The sequence below is a fragment of the Capsicum annuum genome, chromosome 8, assembly GCF_002878395.1.
Source record: "Capsicum annuum cultivar UCD-10X-F1 chromosome 8, UCD10Xv1.1, whole genome shotgun sequence".
Taxonomy (NCBI): domain Eukaryota; kingdom Viridiplantae; phylum Streptophyta; class Magnoliopsida; order Solanales; family Solanaceae; genus Capsicum; species Capsicum annuum.
In genome coordinates this window covers 143959085-143983820 of record NC_061118.1, presented here as the reverse complement: position 1 = coordinate 143983820, position 24736 = coordinate 143959085, and the positions used below count along the sequence as shown (strand labels likewise).

The following is a 24736-nucleotide window of genomic DNA, read 5'->3' as shown; positions in this document are numbered from 1 at the left end:
TCAATGGGGCTGACTAAGACTATGCACCAAGGTAGGTCCATTTATGTTAGAAACAAGGTTTTCAAAGAAATGCCTACATCACTTTCTACACCCAACACCCTTTATTTCAATTTATAGACACACTGGGCAAGTTCTAGTCATTTCTATTCTTGTAGAATATACATAAATCCTCACACTCACAGTGTATGCACAGAATCAAACCAAGGTTCCCAATCATATTTTTTATTCAAATCAAAATTAAGCCAACATATGAAATATCATTTATCGAGATTAAATCATTAGTACTCAAATAAAAACACTTTTATGCTTATTTATACTCAAATTAATTTCCATTACTGCAAAGATGGCCCATCCCATACACTCCTCTAAGATAGTGATTAGGTTCTCGTATATTTATTTACTTCCTACGACTACTCCCCTTAAGACGGTCGTCATCCATCTATCATAGGGGATGGCAGCTAACTATGACTGTTTATTCCTAATTACCGAAGAGGGCAAAGGCAAACGTAACTACTTGAAACTAAAACTTGCCAATGAGGGCAAAAATAACAATAAAATAATACTTTAAACTGAAGCAACATGTGATAAATGCCAAAGAGGGCAAATTGCAATCAAATTGCAATCCACAAAGTTACTACCTATTACAGACTAGCGTTCCGAATAGCTAGAACTCGCAAAATCAACCGAACAGAAAATAAAATTGTTCAACCATAATAAAAGAACGAAAATGAAACAGAATACGAAAAGAACCCACCACCCCACAATTAAATAAAGTACTATCCCAGTGCTTCCAAATAAGCCTATGGTAGGGTGGCAGTATACTCCCGGTCACTCAAACAGGACTATAGCATTCATATCCTCAGGAGTTCCGTCCACATAATCACCATCATCATCAGTTCCATCATCATCAGACTGGTCCTCGGCATCCGAATCTATGTCTGAATCAATGTACCTATGCTCTTCATCAGTTAGTATATCATCATCAACCGACTCAACAAAATCTGGGCCAATCCTCAACATAGTCCTAGCATGGTGTCCGAGTGGATTATTGAGCTCTCCGGCATGGAGCTCCTCTGGTATAGCTGGTCTGCATCCCATTTTCAACAAAATTATTATAAAACCATACAGCCTGCCAAGTACCTCATATGTCCTCGTCTGTCGCTCCAGCATGGTCAAAATTAGGCCAGCTGTCCCAGATTTACTTCTTGCAGTAGTTATATTCATAGGGCGAGTAATTACCTCGGGCTTATAATCCAGCTCCTCTTCATCCACCCTGTGCCTTCGCAAAAATCTAATAACCAAACCTTCAAATGCAAAACTGTGCCCCGCCTGTGTACGCCTCTTTTTCATTGCAGAAAAAATCACATTACCCATATTTATCTCCACATCAGGACACATCAGGGCATAGATTAAACATACCCTATCCCAAGTAACCTCCGTTATATGCTTCTCTTGAATCAAGCATGAATAAATAATAAGACCCCACATCCTTGGTTTCTTGTTTATTTAAGCATAAAGGAAGGAAGAGTGCAAACCTGTAACATAATGCATAGTCCAACGAGCTGAGGATCGTTGACCACACAACAGATGCCTGATATACGCATACGGAGGATAAATAATAAATTGCATCAAGAAATTTGTGTTTGCTTCTGGTATACCCAACAAATCATTAATATTAGCAGTAGTGAATCAAACAATATTCCCGCAAACCTTCAACAAATGTTCAAGATGATTGGGGTCCCAATTGGCATAAAAGTCTCTAACTAAGTGCAAATTGCACTCAGTCGGCTAATGGAAGATGAAATTCATATTGATTGCCTCAATTCTTTGTACCATGGATGGAAATTCTCTTATGAGACTGGCACGATAAATATACACCTTTGGGATATACTTGGCATCCATATGCTTGGAATTCCACTGCTTCCTATCCTTGCGGACAACTTTGAATCCAAATTTGCAAACCTGCCCCCGTTGAAGTGGTGGGACCCTAGGCACCCTAGTTAGTTGACCTTCAGATGGTCTGCTCCTCTTCCTAGAATGTGTAGAAGGTCCTGCCTTTGCCTAGCTTTTGACTAGTTGTGGTTCCATAATTCCTGTAATACAGAAAATGCAACAAACATTTGAGTATGTTAAGCTTGGGACTAGCTAAACTGAGTGTGCATTAAGGGTGACTTTGCACCCCACACTTAGTTGTTAGCTAGAACACATGCCTCAAAATCCATGGTACTCAGACTTTCCTTTGTTGACCTTATTATCATATTCAAATTCATCATGTTTCTCTTTGGGATACTACAACCTCATTCATTTCCCCAACACAGAACATCATCTAGTCTACTTTTATCTAATTACTCAATAAGAGACTATGAACAAGATCATGTTGCTACAACGTCTCGCATCAAAGGAGTATTTTTCTAGAATTCTACTAAATCAACTAACCTCAAATAAAATTAACCCCAACTTTCTAAATCTTCTTTCTTCACATATCTAGCTACAATGCCCCTACATTCCTTGACCTCGCAACTAATATTTGAAAAACAATTTCCCCCAGTTACCATCTGTATATAACCATTCTATTATGACATCACAATGATTAAAAGACAATATATCATAAGCAATGCTAAAATTTGTAACTACTAAGATAGGGAAAAAACTAGATTATGCCCTAAAATGCTAGCCAACATCACAAAACACTAATAAAAAGAAACAAATTTAAATCTTAAAGCACATACCTCAATGATAGAAATAAGGATGAAAGTTGGGGAAACTTTTAGAAGATTAGTAGCAGGGACAGGTGAGAAGGCGACGCTTGAGAGGGAAATAAGAGAGTTTAGGGTTTTGAGGGGGTATTTATAGAGGGGCGGGTCGGGTTAGCTTTAATTCAATATTTATGCCCGATTTTAACCCCCACTGCGATGCAGTAGGATCGTGTAGACCTACTAGAGAATGCCAATTTCCATTAAACTAACCACCGCGATGCACTAAATTTTGCGTTAAGTCACTATAAATTTACAATTGTCACTTTTTCAAGTTATGTATCGCGCTGAAAATTGCGAATGACTATTGGAATTTGACAATTGTCAAATCACACTTCTCAGTATCGTGACGGAAATCAAAGGTACTTACTAGAATTTGAAAATTATCAAACTACCCAGTTCCGCATCGCGCCATTCTTCAAAATCAGATTTTTTGTGTAATTTTCTCTCTTTTCTTTCCTGAGAAAATCCCCACTTACACATATCATTTTGCAAACTTGATTTCTTTCCTCACTTGTGGTAATCTCCTCATTTTCACTTTACAATTCCCTGTAATCTCAAATAAAAACAACAAATATTGTAAGTAAAAGTGGGTTGCCTCCCACTCAGTGCCTTAATTTTGGTCATGGCATGACTCATCTTTTTGTATTTTTCTTTTCATTTTGATTTTACAATATAAAAATTAAACTGCCAATTACAATATATGTGTAGATTGCCTCCTATATAGCGCCTTATTTTACGTCGTGGCATGACTGAGCTCATCATCACTTATCAGCAAAAGTGATAGAATTCCTTGTGCTTATCCAGATGATCTACCCAATAATGCTTTACACGCTGTCCATTCATAAGGAAATTCTTTGTATTCTCTTTACTCCACAACTCCATAGATCCATGGGGTGTCATACGTACCACCTTAAATGGTCCAGACCATTTCAATCATAATTTACCCGGAAACAACTTAAGCCTCAAATTAATCAACACCACAAATTGTCCAAGTTCAAATTCCCTATATTGAATTTGCTTGTCATGCCATATTTTGGTCTTCTTCTTGTAGAGATTGGAATTTTCAGAGGCATGGAGTCTAATCAAGCTTATTCAGTTGGAATAACCTTCTTTCCCCTGCGGTAGTCATCTCAAAGTTCAGCTTTTTCACCACCCAATATGCTTGGTGTTCCAATTCTATAGTAAGGTGACATGACTTACCATACACTAAGTGATATGGAGATGTCCCAATAGGTGTCTTGTACGCTGTTCAATATGCCCAAAGTGCATCATCTAGCTTCTCCATCCAATCTTTTCTCTACCCGTTCATGGTCTTCTGAAGTATTTGCTTAATTTTCCAATTAGATACCTCTACTTGTCCACTTGTTTGAGGATGGTATGCAGTGGAAACCTTGTTCCTAACATCATTCTTAGCAAGAAGATTTTCAAACTAGGTGTTGATAAGGTGCATACCTCCATCACTAATTATTGCTCTTGGCATACCAAATATGGAAAATATGTTCTTCTTCACAAACTTCAGCACCACTCTTACATCATTAGTCAGACTCACCATAGCTTCCACCCATTTAGAGACATAGTCAACCGCTACAAGAATGTACAATTATCTTTTGATGGTGGGAATGGGCCCATGAAATTGATCCCCCAAACATCAAAGACTTCTACTTCTAAAATATTGTTGAGGGACATCTCATGACGCCTAGATATAGTACCCAACCTTTGACATTGATCACAATTCTTTACAAAAGCCACTGCATCTCTAAACAGAGTAGGCTAGAAAAAACTTGATTGCAACACTTTTCTCGTAGTTCTCTTATCCCCATGATGTCCACCATATGGAGATGAGTGGCAGTCTTGTAACACCTTTGAAAATTCAGCCTCTGGGATACACCTACGAATAAATCCATCTGGAACCTGCTTGAAAAGGTACGGTTTGTCCTAAATATAAGCACAAGAATCATGGAGTAATTTCTTCTTTCGTTGTGTGGTGGCCTTAGGAGGATACACCTTACAAGCTATCAAATTTACAATGTTAGCATACCATAGGAACTTAACTGCATCTAATGATAACAACTTCTCATCAGGAAACTCTTCCTTAATACTCAAAAAGTCATCCACAATATGGTCTCAATTTTTTATCCTTGATAAGTGATCAGTAACTTGATTTTCAGCTTTCTTTATATCTTGCACCTCAAGATCAAATTATTAAAGTAGAAGAATCCACCTAATTAGTCGTGGCATCCTTTTTGTTCACAATATACTTAATGGCAGCATGGTCTGTATGAACAATGACTTTGGTACCAACTAAGTAAGATCGAAACTTGTTGAATGTATATACCATGGCCAACATCTCTTTCTTTGTAACTTTGTAGTTAACTTGAGCATCATTCAGCACCTTGCTAGCATAGTAGATTGATTGAAATACCTTTTCTTCTCTCTAACCCAACACTGCTCCTACTGCAATGTCACTAGCATCACATATCAGCTCAGAAGGTAACTCCTAATCTGGTGCGATCAAAATAGGTGCTTTTGTTAACTTCTTCTTAAGCTTTTCAAAAGGTTCATGAAAATTAGGCCTGAACTCAAACTTGGCTTCTTTCTCTAACAATTTGCATATGGGACTTGCAATCTTTGAGAAATCTTGAATGAATCATCTATAGAACCCAACATGTACTAAAAACTCCGCACTTCTTTGACTATGACTGGATGAGGCAACTTTTTAATCACTTCAACCTTTGCTTTATCCACTTCCATCCCTTTGCATGACACTTTATGGCCTAAGACAATTCTTTCCTTAACCATAAAATGGCATTTTTCCCAATTCAAAACCAAGTTTATTTCTTCGCATCGACATAGAACTTTTTTGAGATTTTGCAAACACTTTTCAAATGAATTACCATACACAGAGAAATCATCCATGAATACCTCCAAAAATTCTTGCACCATGTCTTAAAATATCTCCATCATACACCTCTAAAATATAGCAGGTGCATTGCCTAAGTCGAAGGGCAGGCGTCTGAATGTATATCTACCATATGGACAAGTGAACGTGGTCTTCTCTTGGTATTTTGGTGCTATGCTTATCTGATTGTAGCCATAGTACCCATCCAGAAAACAATAATATTCTTGCCCCGCCAATCGATCTAGCATTTGCTCAATGAAGGGAATTGGATAGTGATATTTACGAGTAGCTTCATTTAACATCCTATAATCTATATATATTCTCCAAATGATCACTGTATATATGGGAACTAACTCATTATCATCATTGGTTATTACTATCATTCCTCTCTTCTTTGGTATACAGTGCACCAAACTCACCCATTTTCTATCAAAAATTAGATAAATAATACCACTATCTAACCACTTAATCACTTCTTTTCTGACCACCTCCTTCATCACAGGATTCAATCTTTGTTGTTGCTGCACTCTAGATCTATACCCTTCTTCCATGTAAATATTATACATCCAAAATACTGGATTAATTCCTAAAATATCAGATATCTGCCAGCCAATTGCCTTTCTTCTCCTCTTGAGAACTGCTACAACTTTCTTTTCCTGTATATCTGATAATCTTGTAGATAGAATAATAGGCAAGGTATCTTGATCACCAAGAAAAACATATTTTAAGTGGGGAGGAAGAACCTTAAGCTCCAAGTTAGGAGCTTCTTTGACTGAAGGCCTGGGTGGTGGACCAATTGGTTTATTCAAAGGCTCAATCAGCACTTTGTTTGTCTCAATTATGGCTAAATTCATAACCTGGACCAATTCCATGCTTTCATATCTCCATACAGATCATAACCCATCAAAGCTCGCTCTAATGGATCATCAGACAAAAGTAACTGCCAATCTAAAGCAAGATCAATAATCGATATAGAAGACAACTCCTCTTATATGGATGGCAGTTTCAATGCTCAATACACATCAAAAACCTCTACTTTATCGTGCATTTGCATTGTTATATTTCTAGCTGCCACATTAATGAGTGACTCCTATTGCTAAGAAGGGTTGTCCTAAAATAAATAGAACAATTGGATCAGCCTCAAAGTCAAGAATCACAAAATCCTTTAAAAAGATTAAAGATCTCACTTTAACCAACATATCTTTAATAATACCATCTGGTTTAGCAAGTGACCTATCTGCCAACTGCAACACAATAGTCGTAGGTTTGGGACTCCTAAGACCCATCTTTTTGTACCATGACGTGGGCATGAGATTTATGCAGCACCCAAGTCACACAATCCACGTGCACAAATAGTCTGACCAATGGTAATTTGGAAGGTAAAACTACCCGGATCCTTCAACTTCGTGGCAATTTATTTTGAATTTTAGATGTGCACTCTTGAGTAAATATAATTGTCACATATTCAGTCAATCAATTCTTATTTGAACTAATATCCTTCAAGTATTTAGCATATTTTGGCACACTCTGCAGAATGTCAACAAGAGGAAGGTTTACTTGAACTTATTTCAGAAGATCTAGAAACTTCTTAAAACTAGCTTTCTCTTGATGCTTCCTTGCCCTTTGAGGAAAGGGTAAGGGGATAGTCTTATTGTTCACATGAATCTCTTCACTTGCCTCTTTTTCCTTGACTTCCACTTCTGCATTCTCTTGCAAACTATCATTAGTAACTGTGGGATTATCCTGCTCCTAAACCATTTCCTTAGTTTGAAGCCCACTCCTTATTGTAACCACATTCACCTATTTAGGATTAGCCTCAGTGTCGCTAGGCAATTCTCCTTGTGGCCTTGTATTTTGTGATCCTACAATTTGACCCAACTGCAACTCCATATTTCTTGTGAGCAATTGTTGACTTTTTAACTCAGCTACAAACTATGCTTGTTGAGCCATAAACTACTTAATTAACTCCTCCATATTACTATTCTGAGTAGTCTCCTGATTATTTTGAACCGGTTGTGGATTTGATTGCATTGGTCCCTTTTACTGATTTGTATTCTCTGCCAGATGTCCACCCCATGAGAAATTAGGGTGGTTTCTTCAATTTGAATTATACGTACTACTAAAATTTTGTTGACCCTGATGATTTGCATTCCCCACATAGTTGACTGAGTTTGGATTAATAGAACATGCATCTGCTTTATGCTCACCACTTATATAAACTTCACACCACGAATATACCTGTTGAACCATATTTGTTGTGGCTGCTAGTTGTTTTGCACCCAAATTTAATTTGTTGAGCTAAGTAGTCATATTATTCTGCATTGTTGCAATCTATGCTTGTAATGCAGTGAACTGATCAACCTCCAAAACCCCTGCAACCTTCTTGGAACATTCCTTGAGTTTGCACGCCAATTAGGATTCCCTTGTGTGATTTGATTCAACAAGGTATACAGTTCTTCATATGTTTTCTCCAAAGATTAGCCCCCTGCTGCTGAATCCAAAAGAATCTTTGTATTAGACTCAAGGCCTTCTATAAATATGTGCACCAAAACATTATTCGATTTATGGTGATGAGGACAATTTCTGAGCATGCCCTTGAATCTCTCCCAAGCTTGGTAAAGATTTTCTCTATCTTTCTATCTGAAACTCAATATCTCACTCCTCAATCATGCAATCTTCTAGGATGGAAAGAATCATATGAGGAACTTCCGAGCAAAATCTTCCCGTGAAGTGATGGAGTGATGTGGTTCAGCATGTAACCATCTCTTTGCTTCCCCTATTAGAGAAAAGGGGAAGAGTGGCAATCTAACATAATCAGTATTTACATCTTCAGGAATATATGTATCGCTTATTTTTAGGAAGGTCTGTAAGTGCTGCTATCGATCCTCGTGTGAAAGTTCGTGAAATTCCCCCGCTGATTTCAATAATTGCACCATATTTTGTTTTAATTCCCACCAACCTCCTTGTTCAGGATTTCAAATACTGTTAGTCATATGTTTCGTAAGTGGGATTGCCACTTCACGAACAGGTGTTACAATTGGTTAAACAAGAATAACTAGAATAGCAGGAGCTGGAACATTTTCAACATTTGGATCAGCAATAATTGGATCTAGTATTTCAGCCATCTGTCCCTGTTGAATGTAGTATTGAGCTCTTCTCCTCTGATGAAAAATTACTGCTGGTTCTGCAAAGGTCTCTACAAACTCTTTATCCTTAGCCAGTCCAATGTTCAGCTAAACCTGCAAAAATTCAGCCGCTAAGATCAAGTTGTTAACACTTAAACTTATTATCAAAAACCAAAAAATTAAGCAATTTACTATTTCTATTTGATCCCCAGCAACGACGCCAAAAACTTATTGCGTCTCTATGCACACGCAAGTGTATGCGATCATGCAAGTAATATAATGACTTAGACAGTCAGATATCGTTCCCATGAGGATCAATAAACTAGAAATTTATTCAATCTTTAGTTTAAGACAATTGGGTATTAAGTTCTTGAAGGTATCAAGATGATTTTGATTTTATAAATAAAATGTAAATTAGTAAACAAGAAATAATTAGTGATAACTAGAGCAAAACAAGCAACGGTTGTAATAAAAAATGAGGATAATTCTAGGGTTGAGATATTTCGAACAATCATACAATTCTCTATTCTTATTAAAGTCTAATTGGTTATCAGGTTGATGATTTGCAAGGTTTATGCAACGATCTTGGTCTCCGGACCTCAAATCTTTTATCTATTGAATGTTGTAGCTATAACTCCCGCAGAGATACAACAATTCTTCTAGATTCATAAAGTTGCCTTCTTGCAAGTGAACCAAGCAAGGCTTCTAGGTATATCCCTATCCTAGATGCTAATTAAAATCCCTTATTTCATAAAATAATAAGAACCTTGCTCCCTAATTTCTTCGTTCTATCCTACGATTCTCTTCCTGGATGTACATAGAAATATAGATTTATTCTAATGGTGGCCAATCATTAAAATAGTAAGCTCAAGAATTTAAGAACAATCCACATGATAATCCAAAAAGAAACTATGAATATGAATATTAAAGAGTAATCATGTTCTTAGCCTCAACCCCAGAAATAGGGTGTTTAGCTGTTCATGTTTGAATTCATCATCCAAAATAAGTAATAAATCATACCCAAAACAAGTCTTAAAGTAAAGAAATTTAAAATAATGTCTAAGAACCCTAAAAGAGAGAGATTTCTGCTTTTCCCCACTGCTATGCTTGCCAAAGTCCCCTAAAATTATCTTGGATTTTTCCTTTTATAGCTAGGACAAAACACTTAAGATATTCCTGATTTTTCCACATGGAGCGTAATGTCATGCCTTCAGTTGCTATTTTCCATTAAAATATAGGCAATCGCGGAGCTCAAGTATTCCTTGACAATTGTAAAATTCACCCTCACCGCGATGCACCACTATCGCGGTGAGCCACTGGATTGGGACAATTGTGAAATATTCATCCTTTGCGATGCGCTAAACTTTTAGGTCGCAAAATCTGTTAAGTGGAACTGCTTCGCAATGCAGTGGTTTCACGGACCTTCACTGGAATTTGACCATTGCTATTTTGTTGGTCAACGTGACGTAAAGTGTCTTCAAATGAGGATTCCTACTTTCTAGCTTCCATTTTTTAGATTTATTTCACTCCCTTGTATTCCTTCAATCCTTCCATACCATCGTTGTATCCAAATGTGAACAATTCTTCATGATTTTTATCCTAAAAGTACTAATCATATCCATTAGGCATGAAACAAAATAAAAGATAAATTATACTTAAGAATTAATACAAAAGTTCTAGAAATATGTCTAAATCTGAGTGCATATTGGTGCTTTGAGCATATAAATATGCCCAAGATCAGTATTCTATACACATTCTAAGAGAACAATCTTTTTTTTGCATGAATAGAACTGATGCAGACCACCAGAAGATGCTGGGCCTGATGAATCCCTTATCTAAGAGATCCTTCAATCGGTCTTTTAACTCTTTGAGTTCAGCTGGAACTATTCTATATGGAGGAATAGAGATGGGCTGAGTGTCAGGAAGACGGTTTATTCCAAAGTTGATTTCCTTTATCAAAGAAACTCCGAGGAGATATTCGAGAAACATATCTGGAAATTCATTTGTGACTGGAATTGACTCGAGATTAGGAGCCTCGGAACTAGTGTCTTTGACTCACACCAAATGATAGACACACCCCTTGGATATCATTTTTCTTTATCTAAGGTATAAAATAAGTTGACCCTTAAGCGCTGAAGTACTACCCCTCCATTCTAGGATAGGTTCATTTGGGAACTAAGAATAGAAAACTCTATTTCTACAATCAGCTGAAGCATAGCATGAATGAAGCCAATCCATGTCGAGAATGATGTCAAAATCTGTCATCTCTAACTCTATTAAGTCTGGTGAAGTAACTTTTTGAGATATCATAACTGGACAATTCCTATATACCCACCGGGCTATGATATATTTACCCATTAGGGTAGAGACTGAGAAGGGCTCTACTAGGGTTTTGAGACTAACTCCGAAGTCAACAGCTCTATAAGGAGTTACAAAGGACAAAGAAGCTCCTGGATCTAGCAAAGCATAAACATGTAAATGGTAAACTTGTAAGGTACCAGCGACCATATTAGGAGAACTTTCCTAATCCTATTGGGAATGGAGTGCATAGAAACTATTTGGGCGTTGCCCACTAGTGACACTAGAAGCGACACCCTGCTAAAACGAGCGACCGGACTAAGCTGAGGGATGATTATGCTGACTTTGGGAATCCACCTGAGGACACACTCTGATTTTATGACATGGTTTGCCACACCCAAAACACATATCGCTTCTAGCCCTACAGCCACTCCGATGGTTTCTATCACACTTTTGACGAAGAGGATTTGTTCTGGCACTGCTAATATTACCCTGAGATTTAGAGCTGAGAACCCTATTCTTATTACCATTTTTGAATTTAGGAACCAGAGCACTAGCTAAGGAAGGATCTGGGACTAAAGATTTTGGGAGAAACTGGGGACGATTACCACCCTCTGACTTAGACTGAGTGAAGTTGAAGCTACTTGTCTGATCCCTCTTGTTCTCCCTCTCTTTCTCTTTAGTGTTCTTCTCCTCAATCTGTTGATCATGGACTATCTACCTAGCCAAGTCCATCTCCTTAATCAGCATTGCAGTCTTTCACTCTTTAACCACACTGTCAGACACACCAGACACGAACTTGCTCATTTTAGACATTCTATCAACTACCACATAAGGAGCATACCTAGCCAGCTGAGTAAACTTGAGGGAATACTCATTCAATATCATGATGCCCTACTTCAGATTAATAAACTCTAAAATCTTAGATTCTCTCAACTCTAACGGGAAGAACCTATCTAAAAAAAGTAGCAAACTCCTCCCACTCTATGGGCCCTGCATCTGTGCCCCTATATACCTTCCACTGCTTAAACTATGAATGAGCCACATCCTATATTTGATAGGCAACTAACTTATCACTCTCACTAGCGGTTACCCCCATAATGTCTGTTTCCTTTTTTACCATATCAAGGGATTCCTGTGGGTCCTCTTCAGACTTAGATCTTGTAAATAATGGAGGGTTCATTCAGGTGAAGTCCCAAATTCTAGCTGCAGTAGTATTGGCCACTAGGTTGTTCTGAATACCAGCTAGGAGTTCATTCTGGGTTGTTACAAAATGAGATAGAGTGGTGAAAGCTGCTCTAAATTCTGCATGAGAAACGTACTCATTCAGGGGATCTTTCTGAACGGGCGGAGGTGCTGGCTGGTTCCCAATTCTTCTTCCATTGGTTTTTCTGGGAGGAATGTTCTATAAATATAAGGGAAAATTGGATTATACAAAGAGTTCAATTTGAGGTCATGCTCACTCACATGATATGAACACTAAAACAAGGGAAATTTTATGAAAAATACCTTATAGCCTCTTATCCATAAGTGTGGAGCACTACACACCCATGCACAAGACTCTACTTGACGTGACTTTTAGACTCCCTAGGATACTTTAGAACCTTAGGCTCTGATACCAAGTTTGTAACTTCCTGATTTTGTACCTCGAACGTCACATGGTGCTTACAACCCTAGAGGATCATAAGCTAACCTATGACTGGTACCTGCTGTGAGCACTGAATAATAATATTGTAAACATATACGAAAGTAAGACTATAAGTGCCATAAGGTTCATAAAATTAAAACAAATATAGAACACTAATGATAATACTATTTACAATATATGAGAAACTAAATACTAACTGTAATTGTCTGAAAGCCTCTAACTATCTAAATATGGAGTTGATGGGATGATTCCCCAACTAATCCTAATTGAATTGACTACTGAACTGCTGAAATAATGAAATAATAACTCTATTCTCAAAATATGAGGACTTACCACTCTGTTTGTTGCTAATGGCCTAAACTACTAAGTACGGTTAGGCATCTGAGCGTCTGAACCTATGATATGAGATATCATAGAGCAATAAAAGAGTATGCGTCAGTACTTTGAATGTACTGGTATGCTAAGTGCGGTAGGCTAATATACATGGGTTCGTACACATGAGATGATAACTGACTAAAAGAACATTATGAAATAACTAAATGAGAATACATGCACAACTGTAACTACTGACATACTAAACTTGTGATACTGTGCATATAGATATACATCAAGTATTTAAGATTTCTAGTGAATCTGAGTACTGAATTCTGATGGCTGAATAACTGAATCTGATAGCCATGGTTCTATAGAACTTTCTGATTTCTTTACTGAATACTGAGACTGAAACTATAACTATGGGAGTGTTCATCTAACTAACATACCCCGATATAGACTAATTTTGAAGGTCCAACCTGTGATCCCAGTTGGAAGGGTGTTAGTACCTTGCCACAGGATACTAACAATATTGTGTCAACCCTAATCTGGCAGGAAGACTCATGAAGTATGTATATGGTTGTGTCAACACTAGTCTGGCAGGAGAACGACTTCCCCTACACTGGCTATGTAGTTTTGTAATGCAGGGACTGGTACAAAGGGTCAAACCCTTAGTTGGCAGAAATTCTCCTATCTCTGGGTTCGCTCAATACTGAATCCTACTCCCAACCGAATCAACAGTGAACAGATCACTAGACTGTATTAGGCTTGATAGAACTGACACCGATCGTGTCGACTAACTGGATTAGACTGAGTTCACTAAGTTCTGTTAACTGACCGAGTATTACTATTCTTGGACTTTAGTGGGACTAGTCTATAACTACTGTGACTAAGTAAATAGCTAGATTTCGGGTAATAAATACTCCCAGGACTCGATAGCATCGTAGATAACCTCATATCACAACATTAACAATGCTACAATAGGTTACCATGCATGATTTACTCATGTGGACATTTTATCAAATACTTGCAATGCATGGCTTGAACATGAGAGTAATTTTAAACATGTAGTAATAGCATGAGTTCAATACTAAGATCACCAATGGATCACAAATGCATTTAATTCACTTAGGCATTTTGTCAAATACTTAGGAGGCATAACCTTATACTTGGGCATGAATAACATGCTAATGCATTATGACTACAACAACCAATTCAAAATTCATGGGTTTTGACATGAGAGTTACATCAATCATAATACATGTTATTTTATATTCATGAAACTTGCAATTAAATCTTGAATTGAAACCCATATAACAACATAAACATGAAAACAACCCTAATGGGTGCATGTAAATCATGAAGCTATTAACTTGAGATTTTAAAAGGGGTTCTTGAACTCCAAGGGTGGAAGGAAACCCAAGGATGAACACCTAACATACCTTGTTTTTTGATTTCTTGAAGATTGTTGGGGATTTCTTGGAACTTAATCATGAACTTTATGAATTAGGGTTTTGTTTCTTGAGAGTATTTGAGAAGAATGCATGAATTTTTTACCTTTGGGATGATTAATTTCGTGTTATGGGTGAGTTGGATGAGGAGAAAAGGACCTAATTGTCCTTGAAAGTTAAATTTGTAACTGGAACCCGCTTTTGACCTTCACCGCGATGTGGTGACAGCCTCATCGCTATAATCACTACGACGCGGTGCAATCGCAGTGAGTTACTGGTTTTGACAACAGCCGATTTGGCTTTCACCACGAAGAGGTGAGGCTCCCGTCGCAATTTCCACCATGATACGGTGGAATTGCGGTGGCTTACTGGAATCAACCAACTAGTAATTTGTTTCCCTTTGCTACGTGATGTCTTTCCCATCTCCATATTCACTGTGACGCAATAAATTCGCGGTGACTTGCTATTTTGGAAATCCGAACATGGTCCAACCCTCATCCGAAAAATTGAAAACTTATCCAAGATGACCTATAGATAACCTTGATCATGAATCAATTCAAAAATCAACATTTCTAAGGTCGGAAAGATTGTAAATGATGTCATTGAAATATCGAGGCAAAAATGAGACTAAATGTCAACACTTAACTAAAATTTTTCTAAGTCTGGGGCCTCGTTTGTCATGCTTTAAAGGACTGAAATAACTAGTACTTCGAAGGGTCTTACAATATATATATATATATATATATATATATAAAGATAATTATTTTAGTATTCATTATTAGTGCTCTATATATTTTGTATGGTGAGATTCTTTTGGAACTCTAAACAACAGAAAATTAACGTTTGGCTGATCCAATAAGGAAGGGGAGTCTGGGGACAGCGATAAAGTTGTCATCATGTGCCTAAAGGTCACAGGTTCGAATCATAAAAGTAACCATTAATTCTTTAGGTTATACTATCGATATCACGCCGCATGAATTTGGCCCTCTCTGGACCCACTAATAGTCTAATAGATGCAAAAGAAGAGTGCAAGAACTCCTATAACAAGGCTAATATGGTTCTCCTATTTTAGGAAATTTATACTCTCATAATATAAGTGAAACTAAAAGAGGATAACAAATATGTCCCTATGGCTATATGACCTATTTATTATTTATAGTCCAAATTACATACATAACGATATGTTTACTGGTATTTACCAAAAATCTCAACTATTTTCTGAATTTCAGAAAATCCCAACTTTTAGCTTTTGATGATACATATAACTTATGTTAGATATATCCTAAAGATACATGTAATAATTAAACTCATTAGCATATTTTAGGGATGTAATGGCTAAACTAGCATTAATATAGCAATTAACCTAACTAATTATGGTAAAAACTCAATATTATGGCAACTCACAAATATTTCTAATCTCATACTTAATTTTTAATCGCTTACCATTTTAATATATTTTGTAATATATGTCCATTCTATTTATATTCCTTCTTCATCAACTTGCGTATTTGTATTCTTTAACTCTAGATTTTCCCTGATAAGTAATATTTTAATTTTTCAAGAACAACTTATACTAAAGGCATAATGGGAAAAAATAATTAATTTAATTTTGATTTTTTGAATAGAAAATATTGTGAATCAATTATTTTTAGGAAAAGAATACTCCTTCTATTCCATAATTAGTGAATTGTTGAGACATTTTTAATGTTTAAATTAACTTAATTATTCATTCTTTAAGAGTAATATAGGAATTTTCTTTCATTTTACCTACATTTGGATGAGTTCCATAAACTTAATTGCTCCTATTTACTCATTATTTTGAATTATTTTCTTGAAAATAGTTATCATGATCAATATTTTGGATTTTCAAGAATAGTTTGACAATAATTAAAAAGAATAAAAATGAAAAGTAATATTTAATTTATGTTTTAATTTTATTTTTTTAAAATAGGTGTGCATCACCTAAATAATTTTCTTATGATAGAAGAAAGGGAGTAACAATTAAAGAAGACTGGATATTACTATGATACAAGATAACATAATATGTATCTTTAAGCTTAATAACATGTAGCTTTTTTATGATTATTTCACTAAAACAAAAAACATAATAGATACATATAAATGCATAAACAGAAAATCAGATATACAAGATAATACAAAATGTATCTTTAATCATACAAACATGTATCTTTTGTATGCTTATTTCAATAACAGTTAAAAAAATACATTTAAATGCATAAATAGAGAATCATATATACAAAATAATACAATATGTATCTTTGAGCTTACAAACATGTATCTTTTGGTATGATTACATTAATAAAACTTAAACAACACGAGATACATATAAATGTATCAATAGAGAACTCACTGTTGGACAATAAAATTTTCGTGATCGAAAAATAAATAATTTGAGACAAGAAAATATTGCGACAATTAATTTATTGATTTCAATATGTGAGTGTTACAATCTCTATGTATCCTCTGATTTGCCTTTTCAAATATAAATACAAGGGCTTAAAGCTTGATCTTAAATTTGAAATTGATTTGATGGACTTGAGGGATTTGATCTTGACTTGTGCTAGAATTCAAGAGTTTTTGAGCCTGTTCTTGAATATTGCGGGCTTGATCTTGAATCCTGATGAACTTGATTTGAATGCTTGAGTTTTTTAAAAAAATTACGGCGTTTGATCCACGAGATTTGTCTTGCTACTTATTAGAGTTCTGGGGTCACCCTCTCTGAATTATAGACCCCTATTTATAGTTGTAGAAAAGAAAGAGTCATGATAAATATAGACTTCTTTTGACCAATCAGATTTAAGTAATGTGACGCCTTTTTATGTGCTTTTATTTCATGGGCCTGTTGCATCATTTTGACATGTGGCATGGTCCTATTGGCTCCTTCACTTGGCTTGGTATGCCACGTCATTTGACACGTGGCGCTTTGTTGGGCCTCTAGAATATGATAATATCTTGGGCTTATTAAGGTGGGCTCATCATTTGTAACCCAAATCAATGGGCTAGCCCAATAAAAATTGAACTTTAATTAAATCCATATATGTTGGACTTAAATAATTAATCCAATTATATTAATCCAAAATATTTATTTGGGACTAATATACTTTGAATTTAATATAATTCAAATTTTTTATGGATTTAAATTTAATAAAATTACATCGCCTATAAATGCCCCTACTTCAAGACTTATCGAAGTATTAATTTATTTAAACCGGAGCTGAGTCTTGAAGTAAATCGGATTCAGATCAAATTAATATATGCAATGGCCATGTGCATTTTCAAAACACATATTTACAAGAAATAAATATGGTAATGATTATGTATATTGACCTAAACTATCATATATTAATTATTAATATTTCAAAGTCCAATTTTCCTTATATAGTAACCCTTACTTACGTGCAGATGATAGTTTCCTCTTTTACATCATGCCGCCACAAAAAATTAATTTTAACAGGGTTTAAGATTTGTCCCTCACCGCCTTAACAATCCCTATTTAATACAAATTCGGCTATAGTCATCCCCTGGAATCTATAAATACCAGCGATCCAGTCAAAAAGAATTCAACTGTTGCACTGTGTAATTTTAATTGGTGGTGAGATTTGATCCTCTCCGTTGGCCTTTGTGTAAGTCCCCTTTTTCATGCTTTTGCTTTGTTTTTCTTTTTAGGGTTGAAACAAATAGCAATATGCAACAATCGGCTTAGGGTGCGAGAGTTTAACTTCACCTTCGTACACTCTAAGACCGACCAATTTTGATTCCAAAACGGTGGCTATGCAACAATCAGCTTAGGGTGCGATAGTTTAAATTTGCCTCCGTACACTCTAAGACCGACCAATTTGACTTTAAGATGGTAGCTTTGCAATAATCGGCTTAGAGTGTGAGAGTTTAACTTCACTTTCGTATACTCTAAGACCGATCAATTTGACTTTAAGACGGTGGAAATTCAACAATGGCTTAGGGTGCGAGAGTTTAACTTTTTCTCCGTACACTCTAATACCAACCAATTTGATTTGAAGACGGTACCAATGCAATAATCGACTTAGGGTGCGAGAGTATAACTTTGCCTCCGTACACTCTAAGATCGACCAATTTGACTTCAGCAACAATCGGCTTAGGGTGCGAGAGTTTAACTTTTCCTCCATACACTCTAAGACCAACCAATTTGACTTCAAGATGGTGGCTTTGTAAGAATCAGCTTAAGGTACGAGAGTTTAACTTCTCCTCTTTATACTCTAAGACCGACTAATTTGGCTTCAAGATGGTGTCAATTTCCTTTTTCTTTAAATAAAGCCAAAATATAGAGGAACCTTCTGTTAACAACTACTTGTATAGGTATTTTGATCAACGTTAACTTGTTTTTAACTAAACCTTCCTTGTTTATGCAAATTTCAGCAATGGTTCACTTTAAGGATTATACCTCTCCACCCCCCAATAGCAAGTATCTTCTTATTGAGGCTGATGATGGTATAATTTTATCAAAACTATTGACTCACACTCCACTAGTCGGTAGGTGTGCATATCCATGGCTGCCCTTGGTGAATTCCCTTTACGTGCCAAACTAGACTTCTGAATATGACCTTGGTTCTAATCGATTCATCAAAGTATGGACTCTTCCGACTCTAAACCAATGTCAACTGAATATTACGAGCACCCTTCCTTGCCTAGGTTGCCGAATACTCCAGGGAGATATACGTTGGGGAAGTGTCATGGAGATATATGGTGAATTTCATCATATTCAAGGATATTAGGAGTAGGCTGAGGACATTTTAGCTAGAATTCAACAAACTTTGAAGGCAGCAAAAGTATATGGTGCCGTTTATGCTTCGTTATTTACCTATGATCGAAATTCAAACATATTGCAAGCCTTTATTAAAGCATGGTGTCCAAGGACAAATACAGTGCTAACATCGATTACATGAGATTGGGATTTACCCTTTGGGATTTACATGAGATTGGGGCACTACCCATCGGAGGTCTTCCTTATAAAGAAGTAGTGTCTGAATTCAAAGAGCTCACCGGTGTTGATGAGAAGAATGAGAGATTCATCCCTCGTACCTATGAATTCTTATTTTTAACCTTTCATCATCTTTAAGAAGGATAGTATCATAATAACAGAGTTACTCTAAGCAAGTGGATAAAATTTTGGTGTAAAAGAGTCTTGAGATATGAGGCAGATTCGGTAAGGAAGGAGAAAAAATATGTTCGCTTAAAGTCAACACATAACCCAGCTGGGACTATTCCGAATGAAACAAAGTGGTCAAGTTCAGATGATGCAACATTCTCTAAACTTAGAGTAGGTTATGAACATAGGGTTGATACATATTTGGCAGCTTTTTTATCATGTTGGTTATGCACCTTTGTGTTTCCTTCTAAGGATGGAGATTTCATTCGTCCTGGAACTTTTAGAATTGTAGCTATGATAGCCAATAAGCAAACTTTTAGGCTTGCCATTCCTGTCTTGTCAAGCATTTATAATGGTTTAAACAGAATTACCAAAGGTTCGCAACTTGAGCACATCAAAGTATCCTTTCCAATCCATTATGTGTATGGTTGGATTGCTTACTATTTCAAGACACATTTTTTTCTACCTAATGGGCTATATGTTCCATTAATGGTAGCATATTCTGTAGAAAGTTCTACAAGATATTTTGATAAGAGCATGCCAGAAATAGTATCTACTAAGGAGATAATATCTCTTGGACTTGTACCATGCCAAATAAGTCCAATATTTGTTATTTTATGGATAATGATAAAGAAGCTAATTCAGAGATAAGTTACTTTATGAGCCTTCATTTTAACTTTCTCCCTTTCAGGTATAAAGACTCATTCATCCTTGAGCCATATAGCCCATATCAATTTAGCCATCAGTTTGGATTTTATCAAAATCTCCCTAGTAGCTTAGAAAATGATATTCGTAGTGCATCACTTGATGAAGGACTCAGATTTTATCACATTTGTGTGTTGTGTGGATCCATGTCACAGGTAACTTTTCTTATGGCCACACCTAATGCACGAAAGCACTCTTTTACTGCGTATAAAACTTGATGGGACAAATTTCACGGGAACTTTCTTGAAGCTAACTTGCAATCCTTGGTGAATGCTATAGGTCCTATTATTGCTACTCCTTAAGAACATGGTGAGGAGGTCCCAACTGTGGTTAAGCCTCCCATTTTGAAATCGAAGATGGTTACTCTATACAAAGTTAAGGGACCTTCACATATAGAAACTCAAAAAGAGGAGTTACCTGTCCTAACTCAACAAGATTTCAATAAACGACCATCTCAAGACGAGACCGATAGTAGTCATGGAGATCGTTGTAGGAATAAGGTAAAACTATCCTTGGAAAAGCAAGGTAATTCTAACTCCCATGTGGAGATTCTTTCTAGTTCATCAAAGACTTCACCAGCCATTGAGACGGTAACAACTTAACTCTCTCCTATATCATAGTATATAAATCACCTTTATAAACCCCTCATATGATATTCATTTCTTTTCTTTGTGTGTGCAGCCAGACAATGTCCATGTTTTGAAAGATCCTGACCAAAGTAAGCCACAAGATAGTAGTGAGTCTGTAGTAGGTCAAGAGAGTTACCTTTGTTATCCAAAAAGGTTACTTTTAACCCTTGCGGTAAAGTCCAAGAAAATGTAAAGTCAAACTTTTCCCGGCAACCAGTAGTAACCATGTCTATTTTTTTTGGCAAGAAGGTTATTTCAGAGCTAAAAAAGGAATTTATCATAAAGGCTTGGGCTAGTATCCACACCAAACTTGCAGGCCTTACTCCGAATCATGCTTCGTCTATCCAAGATGATATCGAAGTCATACTCAGTGACATGAGTGGGATGGGGGAAGATATTTCTCCTTTGCAGAATTTATAAGTCTTTGTTTAGGCTAGTGACTTCCTATGATTAAGCACAATCCGCCCTTATTGTTAAAACCACCGCAATTAAAGAGTTAGAGCATATTTGAAAGCCAAAGAACATCTTGAGCTTGTATTAAGAGAGAGGGATGAGAAATCTAAAGAAGTTTCTACCTCTTGTAAATCTCTTAAGAAGGCGAGAAAGAAGGTGAAGAAGTTGAAAGCTCACCGAGATGTTGCCAAGCAAGAAGCTACAGATATGGAATCCAAAGTTTTAGCTGCTGAAGAAGAGTTTTCCAAGTGTTCTAATGTCTCCCTTGCAACGAAAAAAGCCTCAAAGGTCATGGAGAAGAAGAAGCAAGTCTTAGAGTTTGCTTTACAAGATTTAGTCAATTATAAGCTATACTTATATTAGCCTTAGGATATGTCTTCCTCCAAACCTTCTTGATGCTTTCTTTTACCCTTTTTATTGAGTAGTCGGATCTATTAGTTATAATGGAAACTCTTTTTCTTTATATTGCACATTTATTTTAATATTTACTTTGAATTTCAAGTCTAATAATTTCTTACTCATTTTGATGCATTGATGTTGTCATATTAAATTTTAGCTTTTCTCTCCCAAACTTGTTGCTCATTAGCTACACGTCTTTGTCTTACAACCGAGTTAGACTTGCAACTTCAATTTCAAAGGCTTAAGAATTAAAGCTTTTGACTTGATAATTGATAATTGCACATGTGGTAGATCTATGCCTCAATTGTAGGCTTTGGGTATTCCAAATCCTATTGAAAGAACTTCTTTTCCTTTAGATGGGTTGCCCCCATTGAGCCAAAGTATTTGATATAATTTCCAAAACTTAATTGAGATGTATGCAGACTTGACTTTCATACGGCGGATCAAGCAGGGTCATGTATTTTTTTTAACACTCATGTAACTAAACTCAGAATGAAATTCCAAGAACATATGTACCTCAATAAAGAGGATCAAGTCACAACGTAGTTCTGGGTGAGTTTTTTCTTTTTGTGTCCAAACTTTTTCCTAGGCCACCTCTTTTGAGGTTTTCAACCTAGCAGGCTTTTATTTTTTCCTTTTTTTAGCCATACACAGTTTATACCCTTACGGGCTAGTAGTGGACATGCAGTTTATACTCATTCCTTAAAGAGTGTACATGCAGTTTATACTCGTGACTTAAGGAGTGTACATGCAGTTTATATGTCTGCCTTAAGAGTGTACATGCAGTTTATACACCTACCTTAAGGAGTGTACATGTAGTTTATACTCGTTCCTTAAGGAGTGTTGTCTTCCTTTAAGGATAGTACTTCTTTAAGAACTTGGCATTGATGGGGCCAATACTCACGCCATCTACATCGACAAGCTTGTAAGAACTATTTGAATATGCCTCTTATACGACATATGGTCCATCCTATTTCGAGGTGAATTTTCCCCCAGACTTATGAGAAGCCATAATGGGTCTCCTTACTGCAAGGACTTGGTCTCCAACTTGGATGCATCTCAACCAAACTCTTTTATTGAAAGAACGAGATATCCAGTCTTAAGAGCATTAAAGATTTTGTTGAGCCTCCAGCCTCTTCTTATCAAGAGCTTCTAACTCCGCAAGATGCAACTTAGCATTTTCTTCATCGGTGATCCCTTCTTGAATAGCCGGTCTCAAAGAAGTTATTTGACGCTTAAGTGCAAGACTGCTTCAACTCCAAAAGAAAGCGAGTATGGAGTTTCTTACGTTGGTGTATGGTAAGTTGTTCTATATGCCCATAAAGCTTCTTCCATTCACTCATGCCAGTCTCGTTTGGATTTGGAGATAACTTTCTTAAATAAGTTGCATAAAGTCTTATTGAATGCTTCGGCTAGACCATTGGAGAAGCATGGTACATAGAAGACTTACGCTGCTTGAAGCCAAATAGATCACAAATCTTATTCATCGGTTTGTTATCGAAGGGGTTGCCATTGTCAGTTATTATATATTGAGGGATTCCAAAGCGATAGACTATATTCACTCGTATGAAGTTTGCAACATTTTTTTCTTTACTTCCTTTAGAGCAACAACTTCGACCAACTTTGAGAAGTAATTTGTCACGGCCAAGATGTATAAGTGTCCACCAGAAAACTTTGGTAGTGGACCAACAACATCCATTCCCGAAGCATTGAATGGCCAAGATGCTACAGTTGGATGTAGTAACTCTGGAAGTTGATGTATAAAATTTTCATGGAATTGGCAAGCTTTGTATCTTCTAGCATAGTCCAAGAAATCTTTAAACATCATTTGCCAATAATATCCCATCCTTTTAATTGAAAATAGAGCTTCATTCCAGACTGATGTGATCTACAAACTCCCGAGTGTGCTTCTTGCAAAGCTTGAATTGTTTCTTCCTCTCCTAAACACCATAAGAGCACTCCTTCAAATGATCTGTGGTACAGTGTATCTTTGTACTAATGGAAGTGAGGTTCTCGATGACGAATGTATGTCCTTCTCTTTGGGTCCTCTGAAAGTATCCCATAACATAAGTAATCAATGATAAGTTTTCGCTAATCTTCTTTTTCAGCTTCTGATATGGCAACAAGGTATTCAACTTTATTTTCTTTATATTTAGTTGCTGGTGGTACTACCCATTCTTGGAGGATAGTGACTTGCATCTAATTTGGAAAAGTTAGGTAAAGCAGCTAGGGCATCAGCTTTCTTATTTTCTCTCGTTGGCATATATTGGAGGGTTACTTCTCCAAGCCACCCCATCAACTTCTGTGTATAATCATGATATGGTCGTAGCTCAGGCTTTCTAACTTCATAGCTTCCTAAAAGTTGTTTGATCACCAATTGAGAGTTACCAAAGACTAGTAATTGCAGTTGTTTCATGTCAACTGCCATCTCAAGTCCAAGTATTTTGATATTCAGCAACATTATTAGAGAAACGATTTATTAAGGTAAAAGAGTATGGGATGACCTCTTCTTATGGAGTAACGAACACCACACCAGCACCAGCTCCATCTCAATATGTGGCACCATCAAAGTACATTTTCCATGGGGGTCTTGCTTCAATAACCATTGCATATTCATTAGGAAGTTCATCGCTCAGTTCCCAATCATTAAGTATCGGGTGGTCTGCCAAGAATTCAGCCAACTCTTGTCCCTTTATAGCTTTTTGGGGAACGTACACAATCTCAAACTGCTGAAATTGAAGGTACCATATTGCAACTCGATCACTAAGGATTGGTTTTGACATTACAAAATTGATGGGATTTTCCTAAGACACAAGACGGAAAACATGATCTTGAAATTAGTGTTTCATCTTTTGAATTGAGAAGGCCAATGCCAAACATAACTTTACGATTGGAGAATACTTTAGCTCATTCGGCGT

At 36.4% G+C, this 24736-nt stretch overlaps 1 non-coding gene across 1 annotated transcript; it reads left to right on the top strand.

Annotated features, from left to right (window-relative positions):
- The first annotated feature begins 8217 nt into the window (after nt 1-8217).
- LOC124886939 lies at nt 8218-8324 on the top strand. The gene has a single exon (XR_007044335.1). It is a non-coding gene; the product is annotated as a small nucleolar RNA R71 (small nucleolar RNA).
- Nucleotides 8325-24736: the final 16412 nt, after the last annotated feature.